Below are 23195 nucleotides of genomic sequence, written 5' to 3'. Positions count from 1 at the left end.
TGGGAATGCACTCTCATAAACGTTGGTTGGCTGGCATTTAAATGCCGGTATTGACGTATTTAATTATTTATAATGCATTTGGTGTCTATTGGAATGCCGGTCTCCAGTTGCTCATTCTCAAAGCTCTGCATCCACTGCCTCTTCCCGGTGGGTTTAGGGAGCTACAGACACACAAATCAAAGCAGCAGGAAGGAGGAGGAACCCCACCCCCATCTAGCATTATGCATTTTTCATGAGAAGTGGGTCATTAACAGTCATCACAGTGCTGTGTTCCCGTCCTGATGGGTCTTCCTTCCCTGCCTGTCAAGTTATTTGCCTTCCTTCCTCTTCTCCCGTGCGCCCTCTCTGCTTTACGAGCCTCTGTGATGGCTTTACCAGTTCCTTTCCTCATTGACGGATTCTAATGGTTTCTGTATGCTATGTGCCTTTGAACTGTTCATCTGTGCTTGAGTCTCTGGCCCCTTTCATCACCTGGCTGGCTCTCCTCCCCAGCTGCTGAATGGACTACCCTGTGGCATTACAGCTGACACAGATTTTCACAAATTTATCATTTCGGTTCCTAATGCATAAAGAAAGATAGGCTCATATCCTGTTTTTACCACAATGTATTGATTTCCCCCAAAGATTGAAATGGACTGCTCGTTAGATTCTTTGCCATTTCTTTTCAAACCTGTGAATACAAACCCAGTAATTTACTTCTACCAATTCTCTTTCCGGTCTTGCAAATTCTCTGTCAGTCTCCTCCCAAATGATGACATGGAAAATGATTGATCAGCCCACCACATGCCTCGGCTCATCTTTCTCGCCTCTGGTTAAAATTAGGACGAGGCTTAAACACAGCAGAGATTTTTGACAATGTGTGCAGTCAAAGGGGAATGCACACAGGGATGTCAGCAAGAGCTGTTCTATAAAAAGTACCTGAATAACTTATAAGTTTCACTACAATTTAATTTCATACCTAGAGTGGGCATCTGGAAATTATCTTGGTAATCAGTATGAATTTTTATGGCCAATCAGAGGCCCATAGACTGCACAGGAGTTTAGAGAGAGCAGTGTGAAGGCCTGTGTGCCGTTCTTTGTTCGAAACATCTTTAAGAAATCTTTAGCATTCGAGGCAGCTATGGAACAGGAAACCTTCCATTGTATTTCTTAGCATGACTCTCTCCAGGGCCAGCAGTGAGGCTGGAGGACAGAATCGGGTATTGGTTTTTGTTTGTTTTGTTTTAAACGAATTCATTTGTGAAAGTTAAAAAGCAGTAAGGATCTGATGTCAGGCAGTTAAATGGGGAAACAACAAAACTCAAAAACTACCCACGCATGAAATTCCTTGGACCGCGGAATGCTTTGAACAATAGGTTCTCCGTGAGTGTGAGCTGTGGATGGTGACATCTCAAATGTGGGTTTTAAAGGACAGCTCATAATAGGAAACCAGATCCTATCAAATTAGCCAAACCTACCCCTTATTGTTCTAAAGGAACCACTTAAACCTCTACCCAGTAAGACCTAAATAGCAGCCTGTGTGTCACCCCCATAATAACTTGGCTTGGGGCCAAGAATTAATACATACATGACACTCAGAACTACATTCCGAGAGGGGGGGTGGCATCTATTGTCTCCTGAGAGCTCTCACAGAACGCCAAGCCTCTAGGGTGAGGTCAGCACTTAACTGTACTCCAGGGTGAGAAGCCTGGAGTGACCACGCCCTTCTCTGGGAACCGAGTTCCCAGTTGCAGCCTCAGCAGCTGCTTCCCAACTGCTCCGTTGGGCCATCCTTTCAGAAAGGAACTAGGAGTCTTAACCCCGAGAACTGAGGACACAAAGAACCGGGCTGCTGGGACAGGAAAGTCAGCACAAGGGAAACACAGTTGTTTTATTTGGGTGGTTTGTTTTTTTGTCTTTTGTTTTTGTTCTTTCTTTCTAGTTCACGGCTAAGTCAAATGAATAAAAATCAGAACGTGTTGGAGGTAGGAGACAATAATAACCCCCATAAAGGAGTGGGGAGAACTATGTTCTGGTGTCTCTGGTAAAGGAAGGTACGCTGCAGGATATCAAAAAGAGAAACATAAACACCGACCCAGCCACAAAATCTCTGATCTGTAACCTGTCCAGCCTGCAAGAAATGTTAGGGCAATGGAGGCACAGAACTAATGGCATTTTCAACCAATGTCTAGTTTTACATAAGGCCCACTCCACAAGATAGAACCTATACCTGACCCTCTCTAGCTAACCAGAGACTAGACAGTCCAGAGACCTAGGGTAAAACCAAACACTACTGGTCTGAAAAAAAAATCAATAAAATGATTCCTAATGATTTTCTGCTATACTCATAAATCAGTGCCTTGTCTTGTCCAGTCAGCATCAGAGAGGCTTCCTCCAGCAGCAGATGGGAGCAGATGCAGAAACCCATGGCCAGACAAAATGTAGAGAGAAAGTCTAAATTGGAGGTCTCCATCAAATCTCTCTGCTCAGAGCTCGAAAGAAGAGACAGAAAGATTGAGCCAGAGTGGATGGAGGACACCAGGAGAACAAGGTTCTCTGAATCAACAGGGCTCACATGGACTCACAGAGACTGAAGCAGCAAGCACAGAGCCTACACCAGGTCCTCTGCATGTAGATGTAGCTTTCAGCTCAGTGTTTCTATAGGACTCCTGGCTATGTGAATGGTGGCTCCCTGATTCTTGTGCCTGCTCTTGGGGCTCTTTTCCGTCTATTGGGTTGCCTTGTCCAGTCCTGATGTGATGGGTTTTTTGTTGTTGTTGTTTTATCTTATTATATTTTATTTGTCATGTTTGGTTATTATCTCTTTAAAAAATAGGGAGTGGGGAGGAGAAGAAAAAGAGATGAAGATGGAGAAAACAATGAAAGAGAAATAACACAATTCCCAGTGGAAAAGCCCAGAGCTCAGACTGCTGTGGGCCTGAGAAACATTTGCCAGTGTGGTCTCTTCACCCACCCAATATGCTATTTAAAAAATAATGCATCTTTAAAAATTAGATTTACTATTGCATTGGAATGACAGTAAGTGTATGAATTAAAATACTTTCAACTTGAAAGTTTGTCTCTCAGCTTCCACCCTACCCCAGTGTCAAAAGAAATGAGACTGAGCATGGCTGGGTATGCCTATAGTTCAAGCACTCTGGTAGGCTGAGGTCGGATGATTCTGAGCTACAAGGCAACCTGAGCTATTTAGTGTTCAGACCTTCTTCTCATGTGCCCTCCTGTTGTGAGGCCAAGGCACTGAACCCTGGCAAGCTGGGTGAGGGAAAGGAAAAGACACCTAATGCAAGGCCAGAAATAAGGAGCAGAGTTAGTCAGCAATAGAAAAATTCAGTAAGAATACATATTGGTGCATTTCCATAATCCAATATAATATATGCTAAATTATTCATAATTGTGTCAGCCAACCCTCACTGAATTGTTACTAAGTGCCAAGTGTGTTAGATACTTCATCTAACACATCTACACAATAGTCATGAAATGAAGTTGAGGAAGATGTACCATGAAGCATTAGGGCTCCTGTTTCCTCTTCAAAGTTTCCATGCTCAGTTTTTTTTTTTTTAAAAAAAATATTTATTATGTGTGCAGTGTTCTGCCTTCATGTGTGCCTGCACACCAGAAGAGAGCATCAGATCTCATTATAGATGGTTGTGAGCCATGATGTGGTTGCTCGGAATTGAATTCAGGACCTCTGAAAGATTAATAACCAAATGACTTGCAGAATAATTGTAGTTAGAAAACTAATTGTTGAAGGACAGACTTGGAGAGATTGAGTTTGAGTCAGAACAAATTTTGAGTCAAACTAGAATTCATAATTAGATGAAATCATGGGCATAAGGTTTCCAGAATTCTATCTCCATCCATTGTCTCTGTGTACTCTCTTTAACATCCCTTGCTCTAGCATCGCCTTGACTGATCATCCAGTGGCTCCAGCTGTTTCATCTAAGAGGTTTTCAACTGCCAATAATGAGGTCTTTACCCAAATGTTACTGTTCATTTGCCCAGATTTTCCATTTCCAGAATTCCCTTGGTTTGTGTTTTCTTTATTGCCTCTATTTCAGTTTTCAAGTCTTGAACTGTTTGCTTCACCTATTTGATTGTTATTTCTTGGGTTTCTTTAAGAGATTTATCTATTTCTTCCAATCTTTTTGTTTGTCTTTTCTTCCATTTCTTTGAGGGATTTTTTCATTTCCTCTTTAAGAGTCTCTGACATCCTCATAAAGTTATATCTAAAATTGTTTTCTTCTTCTTCTTCTGGGTTAGGATGATCAAGTCTTCCTGTTGTATGACCACTGGGTTCTGGTGTTACCATGTTGCTTTTTAGGTTGTTGAATGAATTCTTGCCTTGGTGCCTATTCATCTCTTTCTCCAGTTGGTGCTGGCAGTGTCTTTGCTTCTTGGTCCAACCCTTACAGTTGCTTGTCGTGTCTTAGGGAACTGTTCTTGGTCTGCTCTGTGCAGTTGCTGTCTGTCTCAGGGAACCACCAAGGTCTCTCTTGGCCCACTCTCTTGGTCTGCTGTCTTGATCTGCCCTGTGCAGTCATAGCCTTGGGTAATGGGTGGGTTTGGGGGCTGAGTGGGACTTGTAGCTTACAGGGTCGAATCCATGAGGTGGGGGTGTTGGAGCAGCCTGCCTGCAGGAAGCTTGCCTGCTGGCTGGCCAGTGAAGCTGAGGCAGGTGGGAGAGGGGCCAGGAGTTTTGCTCTGGTACTAAAGGCCTAGGGAGTGGGGTATCCAACTGTGTAGGTGATCTGATCACTCACCTCTTGGTCCACTCTGTGCAGTCACAGCCTGTGCTTCAGAGTTCCTCTACTCAAATGTTACAAGCCATACAGAAACACATAAAAGCCCTACTGGAGGTAGAATGAGCTCCCAAGATGGTGATGTCCACCATGAAGACAGGTTCTCTCTGATATCTGAAGTCTATAGCTCATCACATCTTACTGTTAGGCATCACAGCAACTGTAGGGAAGCCATGAGGATTGCCACTGCTGTAGGCTTCTGGGTCCAAAACCATGAAAGAAGCTTCACAAAAGCATTTTTTTTCCTTCTCAGTGATGGAAATTAATTCAGGTGCCAATTCCTGAACCAATAACCCACAAGTGAGAGTATTTTTACATAAACAGGCCTACCCGGAGTTGAGCTCAAGCTCCAAACCACACAAAGTGAGAGGAGGAATAGATGTGGAGGATGCAGTAGAATCAACTTGGAAGACCCGAACAGAGAACACCTAGTAAGCCTCTCACCCTCTGATAGTCTGCAGTACATCCACAGCTGAATTCAACCTGCCTCTAAATCCTGCCCCACCTCCCACATGCTTTATTTTAATCAATGTCATGAAGCATAATCTCCAAGTTCTCTCCTGTCCTCATCCTCCATCCTACTCCCATCATTCCTTAGTGTGTGGCCTCCATAGCTCCTGTTCCCTTAGATCTATGTCCCCACTGTTACCAGAAGTAGGGTACCAGACGCTTAAGTGGGAAGGAGAGATTACACTAATATATGTGCAGCTTTCTTTACCTCCTTAGCTGCGGATATAGCTCCTCCATGCCGTTATTCAGGAGGTACTTGTTGGCTGTCTCCAAGCTAGATGACAGGATCAGTGGTTTGAATAAGATGGGCAAAGTGAACTAAGACCTTCATGGAAATTTACATGCGAGGAGGTCACTGGGGTTGGGGAGTGAATAGAACACACCTGTTAGAAAGTCCAGAAGCAGTCAATGGCCTCTGATGTGTTTTTAAAAACAATTAGTGCCTAATCGTGGATGAAGGAAGAGCCTAAACAAAAGAAAAGGAGGAAAAAAGAAAGCAAAGAATGATGTTCCTAGTTCTCTTTATGCTCCCAGAATTCCATGTGCCTTATTTAATTGCCCAGCACATTTATTTATACATTTTTGTATTCTTTCGGAGAAAGCCTCAACTTTCCCTCCTCCCCCTCCCCACAGTGCCAAAAGCTTATGCAAAACATGATTGTTGTTATGTATCTACATTTTTTATGTGCTACCTTGGTTTCTAATCCCTCTTCTGAGAAAAATTGAGAGAGAGAGAGAGAGAGAGAGAGAGAGAGAGAGAGAGAGAGAGAGAGAGAGAGAGAGATTTGGAGCTATCAAACTCACTTTTAAAAATAAAAAATATTGAATATCTTTACATATGAGGATACTAATATCTCAAAAGTTTGAAACTGTTGCCTATTAGCTCTCTGAAGTGGCACATTCCTGTAATCCCAGTATTCGAGCAGGAATCTCAAATTCAAGGCCAGTCTAGGCCACGTGATAAGTTTGAGGCCAGTTTGTGTTACCTGGTGCAGTGGTTTGGACAAAATTGACCCCCAAAGAGAGTGGCACTATTAGGAGGTGTGGCCTTGCTGGAGGAAGTGTGTCACTGTGGGGGCGGGCTTTGAGGTCTCTTTCTCAAGGGTCCCGCAGTGTGACAGTGGACTTTCTGTTGCCTCTAAGTCAAGATGTAGAGCTCTTGGCTCCAGCACATCTACCTGCACATCATGTTCCCCTCCATGATAACCATGTAACCGAGTCATCCCAATTAAATATTTTCTTTATAAGAGTTTTCATGGCCATGGTGTCTCTTCAAAGCAATAGTAAACCCTAACTAAGACACAAAGTGAGCAATTGTCTCAAAAAATAGAACAGAAACAATGACACACAAAAAAAAATCTCCTTTGCTTATTCAACCAGCTTGCCAACGGAATTTCGTCTGAAAGCCATAGAAGGCTAGAAGGGTTGTCAGGAAAGTCAGTTCTCATCCAAGGAGGGAGCTGACGACAGTGTGGATGCTGCAGCTGAGTACCGTCTGCATGTAGTAAGTTGTAGAGTTTCCTTAGATCTTTGTGTTCTTTTCCAAGCTGTGATTCGACAAAATACAGAACAGGTAGGTTCTTTATACAGTGCAGTATTTTCCACAAATTTGGTCTTTTAGATTTTGGAAAACGTCTTATATTCAAGATATTTTAGGAACTCCATGTCCATAAATACAAAAAGACAAATATTTTTTGAAGCTTGATAGCTTTTTAAAGAACCATAGCCTAATAAGAACCAAGACTATGTTTATCTGTGTAATGTAAATTTGCTTTTCAGAAAGTGAATGCGGCCAGAGAGATAACTCAGTATTTAAGAATACTTGCTCCAAAATCTTAAGTCCCAGAGTTCAAATCCCAGCGCATACAGAATACACTGGGCGTCCTACAAGCTCCCATGTCCCCAGCTCCAAGCAGAAAGTGACAGGAGGATCACTGCGGCTTGTTGGCTTTCAGTCTGGCTGAGATCTGAGCTCTGAGTTCAGAGAAAAATCCCACCTCAGAGGAATAGATGGAGTCTGATAACGGAGTAAAGTCAACGCCCCCTTCCGCCGTCTACATGTGCATAGGTGTGGTACCAGCAGACACACACTTGTGCTTGCCCTCTCTCTCTCTCACATACACACACAAATAAAAAATAAATATTTTTTTTAAATAAAAGAGGAAATGAATGTGGTATAATAGAAACAGCACTTTCTGAAGTTTGGCCAGAAAAGCAGCCTCACCGAGTTATTCTGAATACTCTGAAAGAATCACACATCTTCTCTAAACCGCGTGAGCTGAAGTCATTAATGCTACAAAAATGAGCCTTGGAAAATATCTGATGCACAGATGCTTCTAGCAAGCACACTACAAACACGAGAAATATCTCTCTTCAGTGCCAACAAGCATCTGTTAGATTTAGCATATGGGATGATTCATAAGGATACAGAGGCATTGAGTGTCTAGAACTGAATGCTACTTCAGGATGACCGTTGGATTTTTAAGACCGACTTTAAAAAAAATAACTTCTTTATTGAATCTTTGGGGGGTTCACATCATGCACCCCAATTTTGTTCACCTCCAAGTCTCCCCTTATCCCTACCTCATCTCTGTTGCATTCCCCCCAAACACAAAAGAAAACAAAACAAAGTAAGCAAGCAAACAAAAGCAAGGAAAACCTAAAAACCAATAAATCAAAACAGAACAAAAACCACATCAGAAAAATCTCTGCTTTTTTTCTCCTGACTCCCCATTACTTCTTCAGCCTTGCTGGTGGCATTGAAGGACTCGGTGTGTCATATAGTGTACCCCTTTGTCCCATCAGCTTGACTGGCAACTGTCCTTTGCAATGAGTCACCTGTCTGGTTCAAGGCCTCTGATTTTTGGTACATCATCCTCACTGGATATGCTCTGGAGTTCTTCTGGGGTATCCTGTTTCTTGGAGATCTTGGGGGTGTTGTTCCTCAGGACCTGTTCCTTCACAAGCTTCAACAGGACCTAGATGGGGTAGATGCTAGTGTGGGTCAACCCAAGGCCTTACCACTTGTGGGTAAGGCCGACTTTTAAGCCCCTAGCCTTTTAATGAACAGCCAACTTCCCAAACACAATAAAAGTAATTATGAAAGTATTATTGTTTTTCTTTTGACTATGCAACCAAAATTTCTGAAATATATATTACATAGAACAGAGTTAAATCCGAATGTTTTTAAAGCATAAACTTATGACATTTTAGTATAATTTATTTCCCCTGAAACCTTTTGAATCATTCTATTAGATGTCACATAGATTCTTGCCACCGTCAATTACTGTGATTAAAATGGTTGTTTGCTGCTTTTACACTGAACATTTTCCTCCCTCTCTAGAAATGCCAGCATTATCTAATCTCCTAACAATTCATGGGATAGGAGACAAGCAATAACACCTACCTTCCCTTTTCTTCTTTATGGATATGAGTTATGAGACTTGACAATCCAACTATTAACACACAAGGCCACTTTGTCTTAAAGCTATCCAGACAGAAGTCTGTCTGCAAATATCTTTGCAGATTGTGGGTAGGAGATAGTCCTAAATTTGTGATCAAGGTCCGTCTTGCTAACAGTAAGGCTCACGTGCTAAACTTATGGAAATAATCCAAGAGGAAACAGTAGGACAAACAGAAACTAGAAAGTTGTCCATCACAGGGGACCAGCAGTTGGCATGTGCTCAGGTGAGTTGCCACATCACTGGGTCACAGTCAATGAGTACACTGCGGTTTCTCCATTACCTAGCACAATGTGGCCACTTACATCACGCTACAATCTTTGCCTGCCTTCAGGTGAGTCAACATCAACATGACGTCATCTACAGCCAATCAACACACAGCCATGATGGCAGGGGAAGTGTTGAGAGAATGCTTTTGAGCCCGAGAGGCAGAGGGTGCCGGCAATATATTTAAGACGTTGCCACAATACATGCCCGGAAGCTCTGAACTGTATTTATAAAACAGCATTCATTACTGCCTCAAGCACCGTGACAGGTTCCCAGTGACATCGCATTACACCAGAGAAGCCCCAGTGGTTGATGGACAAAAGGTGGCCAGGGACAACCTTTGTTCACCGTTCCATCACATGGCTCTATAATAAATATTAGTCACCCAGTGTACACATAGGATGTGGCAAAGCTTCCTGAAAGGACAAAACCCTCTGCCAGAGGTCAGAGTACAATCACTGTTCTAGGCAGATAGATCCCTAATCAGATTTATAGTCTTGACGAGGGAGTGTCACACTTTCCCCACTGAGTAGATGCCGTCTGGGAAGAGCAGTCTGAACCTTTATTACAGAGGCCTTCTTATTTCTCTTCAACAGCTGTGGTTCTCTTGTTTGGATTAAACCAACACTTCGTATTTTAAACTTTTGGTCTTTTATCTAAGTCATAAGTCAATACCAATACTCCAAACGATCTCCCTATGTAGGCCCATTGACCTGAGCTACCACAAAAGCAGGAGTCACAGCTACTTGGGGCAAAGGCTCTCCCACTTCTGGTCTTCAGGAAACATGTTCTTCTTTCAGATCATGGCTGTGGACCCTCTGCAGAGCTATGAAGTTGCCGTGTGATACGCAAGACGGGATCCACTGCAAGGCAGTTTGTGCTCTTTGAAAAGACAACTGTGCTGCTGTTTCGACTCTGTTTCTCCAGCAGAATAGCTTTTTGTCTTGAAAGTTCTTTCTACCAGGGGGTTGGAGAGATGGCTCAGCAGTCAAGAGCCCATATTGTTCTTGTAGAGGACCAGAATTCAGTTTCCAGGGCCCACGTCGGGTGATCCAATGCTTCTGACCTCTGTGGGCCCCTTGCACATGAGCAGATGCACATACGCGCAAATAAAAACAAAACAAATATTTCTTAAAAAAATGAAATTGTATTATAGGAAAAAAATAGAAAAAAACTTTTCTTATTCAAGAAAGTCCCAAGGAGAGAGGATTAATGGAAAGAATTGGTGTTACTTCAGGCAGATCGAGGGTAAAATAACACAACATTTACACAGGGAGAATCTTCTGAGTGGCTTTGGGAGAAGCACACCCATTTTATAGATTTTGTCTTGTGCAGACAGAATGTGTCCTGGGCCTCATTGTGTCCCTTTGTTATGAATGCTTCCTTTACAAGTGACTGACAGACCCTACCACAGTCGGAGAGATGCCTGGGGTGATGGTGTCTGGAGTGTTACTGTTTCTAGGTCCTTATCCCACCCCTCACTCCAGCCAAGTCCTTGTGCCTGTTCTGATCCTCCTGGGTGAGACAGCATGTACATCACGAGGACTCCCTGGGCATGGAGATTCTTCTGATGTATTTATTAATAAGCGTATCAATATGAACCAAACCCCTCTCGTAGCCAGTCTTTCTTTGTTCTGCAGTTCACAATAATGGCTCGGAGACTCCTATTAATTATGAATGCTTGACCTAAGCTTAGGTTTGTTCCCAACCAGCTCTTAGAACTTAAATTAGCCTGTTTCTATTAATCTGCTTTCTGCCAAGTGACTCCACTCTATGTGCCCAACTCCCTCTGTGTCTGGCTGGCTAATCCCGTGTACTTTGGATTTTTCCCGAGTTCTTCTCTCTCCCTGGAAGTCCCATCTAGCTACTGGCCATTCAGCTCTTTTTTAAACCAATCAGAAGGTGTTTTAAACAGAGACACATCTTCACAGTGTATAAAAAGATGATCCATAGCAACCTTTCTTGGTTACAACAGCAGCTACCAAGACTCACAACTACCACGTGCCCGCATTTGAGACTTGTTCTTAACTAGAAGTCACAAACAAGGCTGAGAAGTGTCACAGGTCATATAAGCATGCCATGGTCAAATGCATTTTACCTGTAACTCAGTCTCCAGGCTCACCATCCGCTAGCCCGACAGAAACAACGCGAGGGTTTATTTGGGCTCTTGGTTTAAAGGGATACAGTTTACCGTGGTGAAGACATCATGGGCAGGCGTGGCTCATGGTTGCAGCATCTGGAGCTTAAGGTGAATTTCTCTTAAGTTGACAGACTAGGAAAGAACAGGGAGGAAGCAGGACGATGTATAAACCTCACAGCTCATGTCCCCAACAGCCAAGTTGTTCCATCTAGGGTGTCCTAAAGTTTTACCACCTCTTCCAGCAACCTATCAGCCAGGGACTAAGTGTTCTGTTACAGATATTTCACATCCACACCACAACATCATCACTGTCATCTACTTCGCTCTCCATCCCTTCAATCTCTGTGAAACCTCTCCTGCTTTGCCAATGTCCCTCCGTTCATAAGATAAATGGATATGGTATTCAGCCCAGTCTGCCAGTCCAGACCAATGCTGAGATCCTGAGCCCCACAGGTCCAGAGATCCACCCTGACTCTTCCATCTATGTGTGCCTGCCATGCAGCCCTGCACATCATTCCAACACCGAGTGTTCAGAGTTCGGGAGTGAAGGCGTTTTTCTCAAGCCTCAAACACCAGGGACTTCAATGACAGGATGGTACACAGCTTCTAACCTTGCCTGATCTTCCTCCTGTCCAAGAAGAGACATAACGCCAGGCGACAGCTCTTTCCAACAGTGGTCAGTTCAAATCAGCCAGTGACTTTTACACTTCCTAATCATTTTAGGATTGTTCAAAGAGTGCTCTAAAATGTTCCTCAACATTGTCAGGAGAGATGTTTTAGAAAGACTCCAGAAAATATTCTTTTAAGACTAGGAAACGAAGTAGGGCACGTGATGCTTTGGATTTCCAATTCCTTCCTCTGTGGTGAAGGCACCATAGAGACAGTGACTTTTTCCTAACTCTGTTTTGCTTGCCGCAATGTGGAATTACCAAAGGCTGAGCATCTTTCTTGTTAAGTTGCTTGGAAAACACTCCCTAGAGACAATGACATTTCTGAAGCGGAAATTAAACTTCTCAGAGGGAAATTTCCCTGACAATGGTGGTGCAGGCTCTTCTGTGCCCTCAGATTAGAGCTTGATAAAACAGGCAGCAGCCTGGTGGGCTTCCGTACCCCTGTACTCACTCTCTTCCTTTCCATACCCCACAACTCCATGGCTACAGAACGCCTGGACCCAGGGTTTCTCAACTCTGTTAACGTGTCTCCTAGGAAACCAATGTAAACAAAGAAACGGTCAAATTACAGAATACTGAAAGCGGTAAAGGTTATAATTCTTAAAGAAATTTGAAAAATCTCCTCATGGGATATTTTCAGAACTATTCATTTTTAATATCCCAGCCATGGAAGAGCTCTTCAAAAGAAGCATTGAAAAGCCAGACATAAATCCCCAAACTCAGGCAGGCAGAAGGATTGCTGGGCTAGTCTTGGCTAGACAGCAAGATCCTGTTTTTTTTTTTTTTAAAAAAATACAAACAAGCAAAGAATCTAAATATCTAAATAAGTGAATCAGGAGGTTCTTGGTCACAGCCCTTGCCTTTCCCAGTCGAAAATCAGTTAAATTTCCAGAGATTTCAAAAGCCATCATTTGTATCCAGTTCCTTCACTTCACAGGTGACAAGCCAGAGTCCTAAACAGAGTCAACTGATCTAACACTACCCAGGGACACAATGACAAAAGCTTAGAGCAATCTTGACTGACCCTAGACCTGCAGGTGGCCCTTGGAAGGCCTATAATAAATCTTAACTACCTAAACCTAGCACTTTATGCTACTGTGTTAGTGACCTACACCGTCTCTACGTTTACCCCTCTCAAGTGTGTTTACTTTTTTTCAAGCAAGATTTGTCTGAGTTTGGTTTCTGTGACTTCCATAAAAATGGGCAGAAGCTGTCTTAGCTCAGGTTACTGTCTCTCTCTGCAGAAGAGCAACAACGATAGGAGCTGGAGACGGCTAGTCACACCTGCAGCCAAGATGGAGGGGAACAAGCCAGTGCACCCATACTTGAGCTCACCCCATGTCTCCATTCTTACACAGCTCGGGACTCCTGCCTAGGGAATGGTTCCACCCAAAGTGGGCAGGTCTTACTATCTCAGCAGAAGCTCGGGTCGTCAGCTCTTAGTGAGCCTGAGTCCAGCATTCAGGGTGGTCCTTCAGGTTAGAACCTGCTGATCAGCCATGTGTAATATACGCTGTTCTGTGTTGCACCATGAACTGTTCAATGTTTTAAGATGAGCATAAGGACGTCAAAGTTTGCCAAACATTAGAACAAAAGCTCTCTTATTACCAAGTTCCAATGTGGCCTAGCAACATGTCAGCCCTGCTTTCAAAACACCATCTTTTCCTCCTTGCTCCATGAAGACATGTGTGTTCTCACGTGGCCCTTACCTTGCTTCACATCCAGGCTTGTTGAGAAATGTGGATAGCTTCATATAAGGATGGAAAAATCTAGTGTATCTGTATGTATAGTACATGCTCTCCCAGAGCTCAGGAGGCTGAGGCAGAACTGCCACAAGAAGAGGTTAAAAATACCCATTTACAAGATTTCAGACATGTCCTATAAACACGTGTCGCTGATGCATAGTGATATCCATAATTTGCAAACAGCTGCACTCTGAGTTACTAGTTGTTCCTACTCCAATTCCCTTGCTTTCCCCTCTTGAGACTATTCTGGCGCAACTCATCATCAAGCAGAGAGCTGTGTGCTTCAGATTACATGAGGAGCTAGCTGATCCTCCCCCGTGCTCCCGCCATCATGAAGTTCTGTCCATGCATTGGTTGAGGGACCGTGGGTCGAATCCAAAACCATGAGCAAAGTAAAAGTCTGCAGAATTAAGTTTCTAGGCGAGCAGATGATAAAGAGATGAAGCTCAATGTGTGCAACGGCTGCCTGATTACATTGGTAGAACATTATTCTCGGCTAGTGATTTGTAGGCAGCCCAGTGTTGGCTCTTACATGTGGGGCTGCCTTGGACTTCTACATATGTTTCGTATGTTTGATACATGTGTTCTGTTGTTTAAGATAGGATCTTATTCTGTAGCTAAGGGCAGCCTTGCGTTTGCAGGGATCCCCCGGCTTCTGTCTCTCCAGGGTTGGGATTATAGGCATGAGCCGCCAAGCCCAGGTAATAAATGTGTTCTTAACAACTGAAGAAAGAACAAAGAGGCCCTGCATGTATTGAGTAGAGCATTGGATAGAGAGCGCGTAAGGTCTAAATTTTATAGTTCTTGGAAGAGCTTTCTATCTAACGCAAAGCTTTTTGGGGGTCAGGGTACAAGGCTACAGTAACTGTTTTGTGGGTTTTTCAGAACATTTTCTGTGTCCAGATTGTTGTCAGGCATTCTGACAGTTCTCCGTTTAGAAGTTCCTTCTCTTCCTCAGCTTGATGGTGCACATCATCGTCATGGAACCCCCAGCCCTTGGTAGGAGGAGACAGGAGAACCAGGAGTTCAAAGTTGTTAGATGACAGATGCCGTGGGTTGCCATTGGTCTCCCATCTCAGTGTCCCTGATGCAAGATGCAAGTGACTGCATTAGCAAAAGATATTTTACCCAGAATCCACCTCAGTGCATCTCAACCAAGCTTGAAAGGACGTTCCATTATTTCAAACAAAAGCCATTGTCAGTTATACAGAGTTCCAGGACAGCCAGGGCTAAGTCATGCCCTGCCTCAAAACCAAACAAACATTTAATATAAAAAGAACTATGCTGCCAACTTGTCCTTTTAAAGGACAAGCCAGGCATTAATGCAAAAAGCTTGGTTACATAATAGTTGAAGCATTTTGTCAAGTAAAGGACAAAGTTGCTAACCTCTAAATCTGTTAGATTTGTGTGCAAAAATAAGATGCATGGCAAAGGACACCATCATTCAGACAAAGTGGCAGTCTCCAGGATGAGAGATTCTTGCCAACTGCACATCCAATAGAGGAATAATATCCAAAAATATATGAGTAACTTAAGAAATAGACTTCTAGAAAACAAATAATCCAATTTAAAAAATGGGGTACAGGTCTAAACAGAGAATTCTAAATAGAGGAAGCTCAAACGGCTGAGAAATACTTAAAGAAATGTTTAGTATCCTTAGGCATCAAGGAAATGTCAACCGAAAGTCCTCTGAGGTTCCATCTTACATTTGTCAGAATGACTAAGGTCAGAAACACAAAAGAGAGTGTATGCTGGTGAGGATGTGGAATAAGGGGAACACTCATCCATTGCTGGTGGAAGTGCAACCTTACACAGCCACTATGGAAATCAATATGTTAGTTTCTCAGAAAGCTGAGAATTGATCTACCTCAATATCCAGCTATACCACTCTTGGGCATATAGCAAAAAGACTTTTCATTCTACCACAGAGACATTTGCTTGATCATGATCATTGCTGCTCTTTTTATAATAGCCAGAAACCGGAAACAACCTAGATGCCCCTCAATAGAAGAACGGATAAAGGAAATGTAGCACATTTACAAATGTAGTATTACTCCATTAAAAAGTATGACATCATGAAATTTACAGGCAAATGGATTGAACTAGAAAAAAATCCTTCTGAGTGAGGTATTCCAGACCCCAAAATAGACAAATATGACTTGCATTTGCTTCTATGTGGGTATTGGCTGTGAAGTCGTGATAACTAGGCTACAACCCATAGAACCACAGAGGGGCATAGCGTGGGACCAGAGGAAACAGATCTTGTTAGAAAATGGAAATAAAATAGACATGGATGGAAGAAATGGATGGGAAGGGAGGAGAAGGGAAGAGGGGGTGAAGGAAGGAATACAGGGGGAGACAGATAAAATCAAGGGTCATTTGAGGGGTAGTATGGAAACCAAGTGCAGTAGAAACTTCCTAAAATATATACGTATGTGCATGAAATCAAAATAAAATCTTCAAAAGATGAGAGAGACATAGCGTCCCCACTGGGCATCTCTTGTCACCCAGTGAAACTTTCAGTGCTGAGAGTAGGGCATCTAATTGAACTGTTGTCCAAAGGGGCCTCACAGGAATCCCAAACAACCCAGGCTGTTGCCAGGATTATAGATTGCTCTCCACAATCTGACACCAAGACCCCATTGCTGAAAACCGCACCAGTATTGAACACGGAGATGTCAAGCTGGTACCTACATCGAGCCTTCATCCCGATGTTCCAGGGCCTTTTTTACAAGGAAAATGCTCTACATAGCATCAAAAGAGAAATACAAATTCCAAGCCAAGCCACAAAACCTTTATCTACAATGATGTTCTTTCTACCTGCAAGATATGTTAGGGTAATGGTGGCACAAAGCTTGTGAGAAGAAGCAACCAATAACTGATTTGACATAAGGCCCACTCCACGAAATGGCATCCATACCCAACACTGCTTGAATGACCAAGAACCTAACACTAGATAGCCCAGGGACCTAGGGGAAAATAAAATAATACTGCTCTTAAGAAAGAGGGGGAAAAGGTAGAGATAAAATGACCCCTGATGATACCCTGATATACTCATAGATCAGTTCCTTGTTCAGTCATCATCAGAGATGCTTCCTCTGACGGGAACAAATGCAGAGATCACATTACATAGTGAGCGAGAGACCTTGAACACTCAGTCCTAAATGGGAAGTGCCCATCAAACCACTCCCCTCAGAGCTCAGGGAACCCCATGGAAGAGGAGGTAAAGAGAGTGTAACAGCCAAAGGGACTGGAGGTCCCCAAGAAAACAAAGCCCACTAAATCAATATAAACCAAACTCCTTTGATGAACTCAGACTGAAACAGCAAGCCCAGAGCCTGCGTGGTTGTACCAGGTGCTCTGTGTACATTATGGCTTCCAGTTTAGTGTTTTTATTCCTGAGTATATGAATGAGTGTGTTTCTGATTCTTGTGCCCTTTCTTGGGCTCTTTTCCATCTGTTGGTTTGTCTTTTCTTATCTTGGTATATTTTATTTATCTTAGTATATTTTATTTTGTTATATTTTGTCATTATCTCTTAGAAGCCTATTCTTTTCTAATGAGAGACAGATAGTGGATCCAGATGGGAGGAAGGGTAGGAAGGAACAGGGGGGAGAAGAGAGATAAGAAATCATAATCAGGATATATTAATATGAGAAAAGAATCTAGGTTAATAAAAGGAAAAAATAAATTGAAAAATATACACATTACTTTTACAGTGTTCCTGAATCCATCTAGTGGTTTGGCTTGTTTGTATCTTCATTTCATGCTGAGTCCTTGTTCATTGTTGGGTAGTAAGTGCTTTCTCCACAGTGGAGCAATATTGGCTTAAAATATATTGCCAGAGAATCAGGCTTGTTCCTGATGAAATTATTCAGCTTACAGTTTTCATGGGCAGGAGAGCAGTGGTCTAATTTCCAAAGCTCATGTGCCTGGCCAAGCGGAAGGACACTAAGAAGTGCAGGATAGTGTTTATTTGATGTGGATCACAGATAAAGAAGAAGGTCAAGAGCTTCCGAGCTCTGTGGGTCCTGTTAGAATCCTGCAGCCCCTCCCCATTCCTTCTCCAGTGTCTATGCAGGCACCACCCCTTCCCTTTGTCTTCCTTCTGTCTTTATGGCCCCCCATTACAGGCTCCCTTAACTTGTTTGCTTAGCACTTGGCAAACAAGTCAGGCAAAGTTGACATGAGTTAAATAGTTCCAAGAATCGTGCTTTTAAAAGACAGTTAAGGGCAGCTCTTCCTTCTCCCCCTCCTTGCCCCACACCCTCCCTCCACTCTCTGGAGACCACAAGAAAGGATCACTGTTGTTGAGAAAAGTGGTCTCCATGGCCCTTACAATGAAAGGGATTCTACAGGTGGTGGTAATAGTCAGAATAACTCGAAATGAAAAGGGATAAACGGATGCAAATAGTTTTAACTTGACTCTTTCAATTTTCTTTCAGTAACTTTATTTAAAAACATATACTATACATGAGAAGAAAATTTATTTTTGTGAATATTTTGTACATTTGTATTTGAAATGTCTTTTGCTTGGTACTATGTTCTCTATTTATTGGCCTGTTTTTTTAAGTTAAACAGTGCTTCAGAGCTAGAGAGATGGCTCTGAACCATCAGGTGGTTTAGAGAATCTACTGCTCTTGCGGAGGACTGGAGTTTGGTTTCAAGCACCCACAATTACCCATGCACAAGTGCTTGCATCTCCAACTCCAAGGTATCTGATGTCCTTTTCTGGCCCCTTTGGGTATGTGACCAGACAGATAGGCAGACAGGTAGGCAGACAGGCCGACACAGACGGACACACATGCACACACACAAGCACATACGCACACACAAACGCAGGTACCTTAATCCCAGTACTTAGGAAACAGAGGCAGGAAGACCCCTGTGAGCTTGAGGCCAGCCTGTTCTACATAGCAAGTTGTAGGTTAGCCGGGGTTACACAATGAGAACAAGTCTCAAACAAACCGTCCCCTGCCCGCAGCATATACCATTTCTCTTTTCTCTGTATGGCGGGTAAAGAAGGTAGACCTTGAGGCTGCATCTATTTTCTCAAATTTTTGTATGACTATTACTCTTGTCAAAAGCTGGCTTCTCCAAAATTGACCTTAACAAAAAGTATTTTCCTTAAATATGAGAAGAATATGCCCATTTTCTGAAGTAGACATTAAGTGAGTTTGGGGGCTGACCTTTTATGACTGACACTTTCTACTTTTTACTTAAGAGAACATGGAAAACACAAGAGTTGTACTCTGTGTGTTTTGCATTAAATGAAACTGAAGATGAATTAGCTTCATTTTTCTGCTCTGAACTTCTGAGCACTGACTGGGCTAAGTGCTTTTTCTCCTTCAGTCTTGTAAAAACACTCTTCAGCAAGACCAGAAACAATTGACAAATTGATTGTCCGTTTCTACAGTTGGTTTTTGTTTTGTTTTGTTTTTGTTTTTGTTTTAAGAAGAGTATCTCGTGCAGTCCAGGATGGTCTGGAACTCACTATGTAGCTGAGACACATCTTGAACCCCTGATCCCCTGCCTCCACCTCCCAAGGGGTGGCATGCCCCATTTCAAGTTGAATTTTTTCTCCAAGAGAACCCACAAGGGTAAAAGTGCCATCACTCTTCTGAACCTTGGTAACTTCTACAGCATAAAGTTGAAGCAGTGAAAGAAAAAATTCTCCTGACTCTATTTTTAAAAGTCTTCCTAATAATAAAAATTGATTGATTCTTACAAGAATTCATGTGTTTCTGTGGCAATGCCATCTCTCTTGACTTTACACCATATCAGGCGCTGAAATGTGCCATCCCTATCCCAAGACTGCCCCGCACTTTGAGACTGAAATTGAGCACGCTTCCTTCGGATGGGTCACACGAACAGCTTGCCTATTGTGTTTCCAGGAATAACTTTTCTTAACTGGTTAAACAAAAAGGTGACTAAATGCTTCCTCTCCTTTTGCACTTACATGGACATTTTTGTTACCATGTATAATTGGTGTGAATCAACAGAGTTGGATTTTCATTTTTAAAGAGAAATTAACAAGGTGACTTCTACTAAATTCAGTGGTCTTTATAGTATTGAAATATGTAAATGACCAAAGACAAGATGCAGCCTGGGAGCGTGCTGTCATAACACTGAAGAGCTTTCCCGTACCTAAACTAGCTGCTGACCATGTCAATCTGCGTGTTTCTGTGTATTCGTCACAATGATGCCGACATCTTATTTAGTGTCCTAAGCAAATAAACTTTCCACTTCAAAAGCAAACATTCGAAAACGTCTTTGATTCTGTTAAACGACATTTAATCATTCCAAGTCAAAGAAAGCCAATTTCTACATTGTTGTAGTGTTTCTACTGTATTGGGTTTCTTCCGCGCTGCCTGGGGGATGACTTTGTAGATACGTATTGGATTTCATTGTATTATATAAATCTAAGCATTTGTTAGGGAGAGAAAAAAGGTTAAAGCTAATACTGGGCCAATTATTAAATAAACATCATGAAAACAGTTGGAGGGCTGTAAGAAATTTCCCAAGGCAAGAGGGAAGACAGATTGAATTTCTTTCCTCCTTATTGAAATATATTACCAGGAAATCTCGAGGGATCCAAAAAGACTCGCGACTTTGAGTTTGTTGGCACACCTGTAATCCCAGGACTTGGGAAGTGGAGGCTTCGGGAGTTTGAAACAAGCCTCTGCTACATAAGGAGTTAAGAGAGTCAGCCTGGGCTACACGAGACCCTATCTTAAAAAGCAAAATTATATAAAATACAAATGAGGTGATCTCTACGCTCTGGCTGCCTATGCAAGGGGGACAACTACAACTTACCAAGGTGTGTTAGTTTGGCTCCTTTGAATTCTGTTTCTTTTAATGGTTATATAACCAGATAATTTGATTGTTGCCAAAGGCTGAGGAAAGGCAAAAGTTACCAACACAATTATGGAGTAATGACAACCCGGTGCAGGGAGCATGGCTGATTTGAATTTTTCAGAGTGGAGCCTGAAGCAAGCAAATCACAGATCCGGCACCTTTTCCTCCAAGGGAGGAATGTTGCCTTTATCTCTCTCCCACAGGATCATTACCCTACCTACCACATTCCTGTGGTAGTTCAAACTAAAGGCCACTTCCCCTGAGTCCAGAAAAAAAAAAGAACTAAAGTAAACTGCCCAACCTCTGAGGGTAAGAAAGCTTGCCGGAGCCCCAACTCTCCAAGAAGCCATGCTGTCTAGCTTTCGGAGCCTAGAGACGCAGCCCTCCCTCTCATTTGTCTTTAAAGCAGAAACTATATTATGCTGAACTTTATTTCAGTTTTTATTAGTCTTTTAAAAAGTAACCCGAGGTACTGAAGTCTCAGATGAAGATGTATGTGTAAGTGGGAAGGGCTGAATAATCTAAGGGCTGAAGCCATTGTTAGGTTATGGAGCTGTTGTCTAGTATACCCGGGGCCTGTGTTTGATCTCTGGGCCAACAATGGGGGGGGGACCCCTGCTAGATATGGTGACCTCAAAACCTAAGAGTTTTGAGACTGAGGCAGGAGGATTATGGATTTGAGGTTAGTCAAGGTAAGTCACATAATGAGAAAACTAGTTCATACTCTTTGAATCAAATCCCAAACACCAGCGCTTGCAAGGTTTTGGAGAAAGCATTTTTCAAAGGTGACTTTTTGACGGCATGGCATCGCCTTCCGCTTCTCAGGCCAGGCAACCCAAATGGAAATGGGAAACCCTAGGTGTAGTCAACCCTGTGGTCTAAACAAACCTGATAAACTTGTTAACACCCAAGCGGAGTTCCCACTGTATCTTCAGGACTGAGAGCAGTTAATAATCAGTCAGGTGTCGTGTATTTGCTGAGTGTCCGTTGGCTGCTAGGCTGTCGGACCGCAGCCTTTTAAAAGATTGATGGTCTGTATATACTGACATAAAGGCATAAAAATGAACACACACACACAAGCTACCAAAGGAAAAGAAATTGTATTACTAAAATCATAGCATTTGTTAGGTCCTGCAAACATTATGAGTTCAATATATTAGAATTTCAAGTGTTTTTCATCCTCAGCACTGACAGTGGAGACTCATGAATAAATAAAAAAGCCGAGGTGGTCCCAACATCTTCAGCTATTTAGTCAGGATTCACACACACACACACACACACACACACCCCAACATGCACACGCGCGCGCACACACACACACACACACGAGAAATTTTGGGGGTTTGGGTTTTTTGGGGGTGGGGGTTCGGTTGTTTTGGTTTGGGTTTTTGATTGCTCTTGTTGCTGTTTTGGTTTTTGTTTTTTATTTTGGCTTTTGGTTTTGGGTTTCTCATTTGTGTTTGTTTTTTAACCCAGTCAAAACACCCCTGGAAGAAAGAGCTTTTAGGATTTACACAGAGCAAACAGAAGCTTTCCAGGGGCCTCAGAAGACAGCAGAGCAGTAAAGCAGGCCTCATTATCGGGTCAGTTTACATTTTAAACTGCCATTTAAAAAAAAAAATCTAAGTCTAACAGCCCATCTTCACAAACTTGTGGGTGAGACTTACAGAATAGACAACTTAAGAAGCCAAGACTAACAAAATCCCACCAAACCCACTTAGCCATTTTAGCTGCCAATTAAAAAGAGATCAATTAAAAACAAAACAAGCAAAACCTTCTCTCCCTGTCTGCAGCTCCAGCCCTGGAGTCCCCATTCCCCTCACCCGCACTCGGGAAAAGAGCCTGTCTACTTTCTGATTCTTTCTACTGTTTAAGTACTGATTTTAATAAAACATCACTGTTAAAAGGACTGTGGTCTTTTACCAAGAATTTACCCCCCCTCCCCCCTGCCACATATGGTGGTTTGTGCCTACCATCTCAGCATTTAGGAGATGCAGGCAAGAGGCAGGGGCTCAACAGAGTCTCTTACAAGTAAGTTCAAGGCCACTGTGGACCATATGAATCTTGTCTTTAAAAAACAAATTTAAAAAAAAAAAACAAAGATAACTTAGTTTTCTTCTTTTTTATTCAAAATTCTATTTTCTGACTAGTTCAAGATACCCCCTGCCATAATTTAATTCATCAAACACATCCATTTGTAGTTAGCTAAAGGGTTTCCATATTTAGTTTAATTTAAAAAGTATCTTTACAGCAGATGGTACATACCTATAGTCCTAGCACTCAGGGTACTGAGACAGGATGGCTGTTAGGAGTTGAAGGCCAGCCTTGGGTACATACTGAGTACCGAGCTAGCTCAGGATATATAATAAGACCCTGTATCAAAAAAAATAATAATACTTTAAAAAATATTTTCCCCCTTAATCTCAGTTCTAAAGGCATGACTTCCACATGACCCAGCGCTCAGAAAGCTCCTGTCTCTAGAGCACATCCCAGCCTATGTATTCCAAGACACCTCACTCTGGACAGGAGATAGAGCCAGGTCTTCAGAAACACAAAGCGCAGAGGCAGGAGAAGACAATAAAGTCTCTCTTGGTCTCACTGCCAGACATCTAGATATCAGATGGGTTTTACACTTAGAAAGTATGAGCAGGGTGTGGTGGTGTACACCTTTGGTCAAAGCACTCGGGAGGCAGAGGCAGGCAGATCTCTGTGAGTTCGATGCCATCCTGGTCTCCTGAGTTAGTT

The sequence above is a fragment of the Chionomys nivalis genome, chromosome 24, assembly GCF_950005125.1.
Source record: "Chionomys nivalis chromosome 24, mChiNiv1.1, whole genome shotgun sequence".
Taxonomy (NCBI): Eukaryota; Metazoa; Chordata; class Mammalia; order Rodentia; family Cricetidae; genus Chionomys; species Chionomys nivalis.
Note: the sequence above shows the minus strand (reverse complement) of the source record.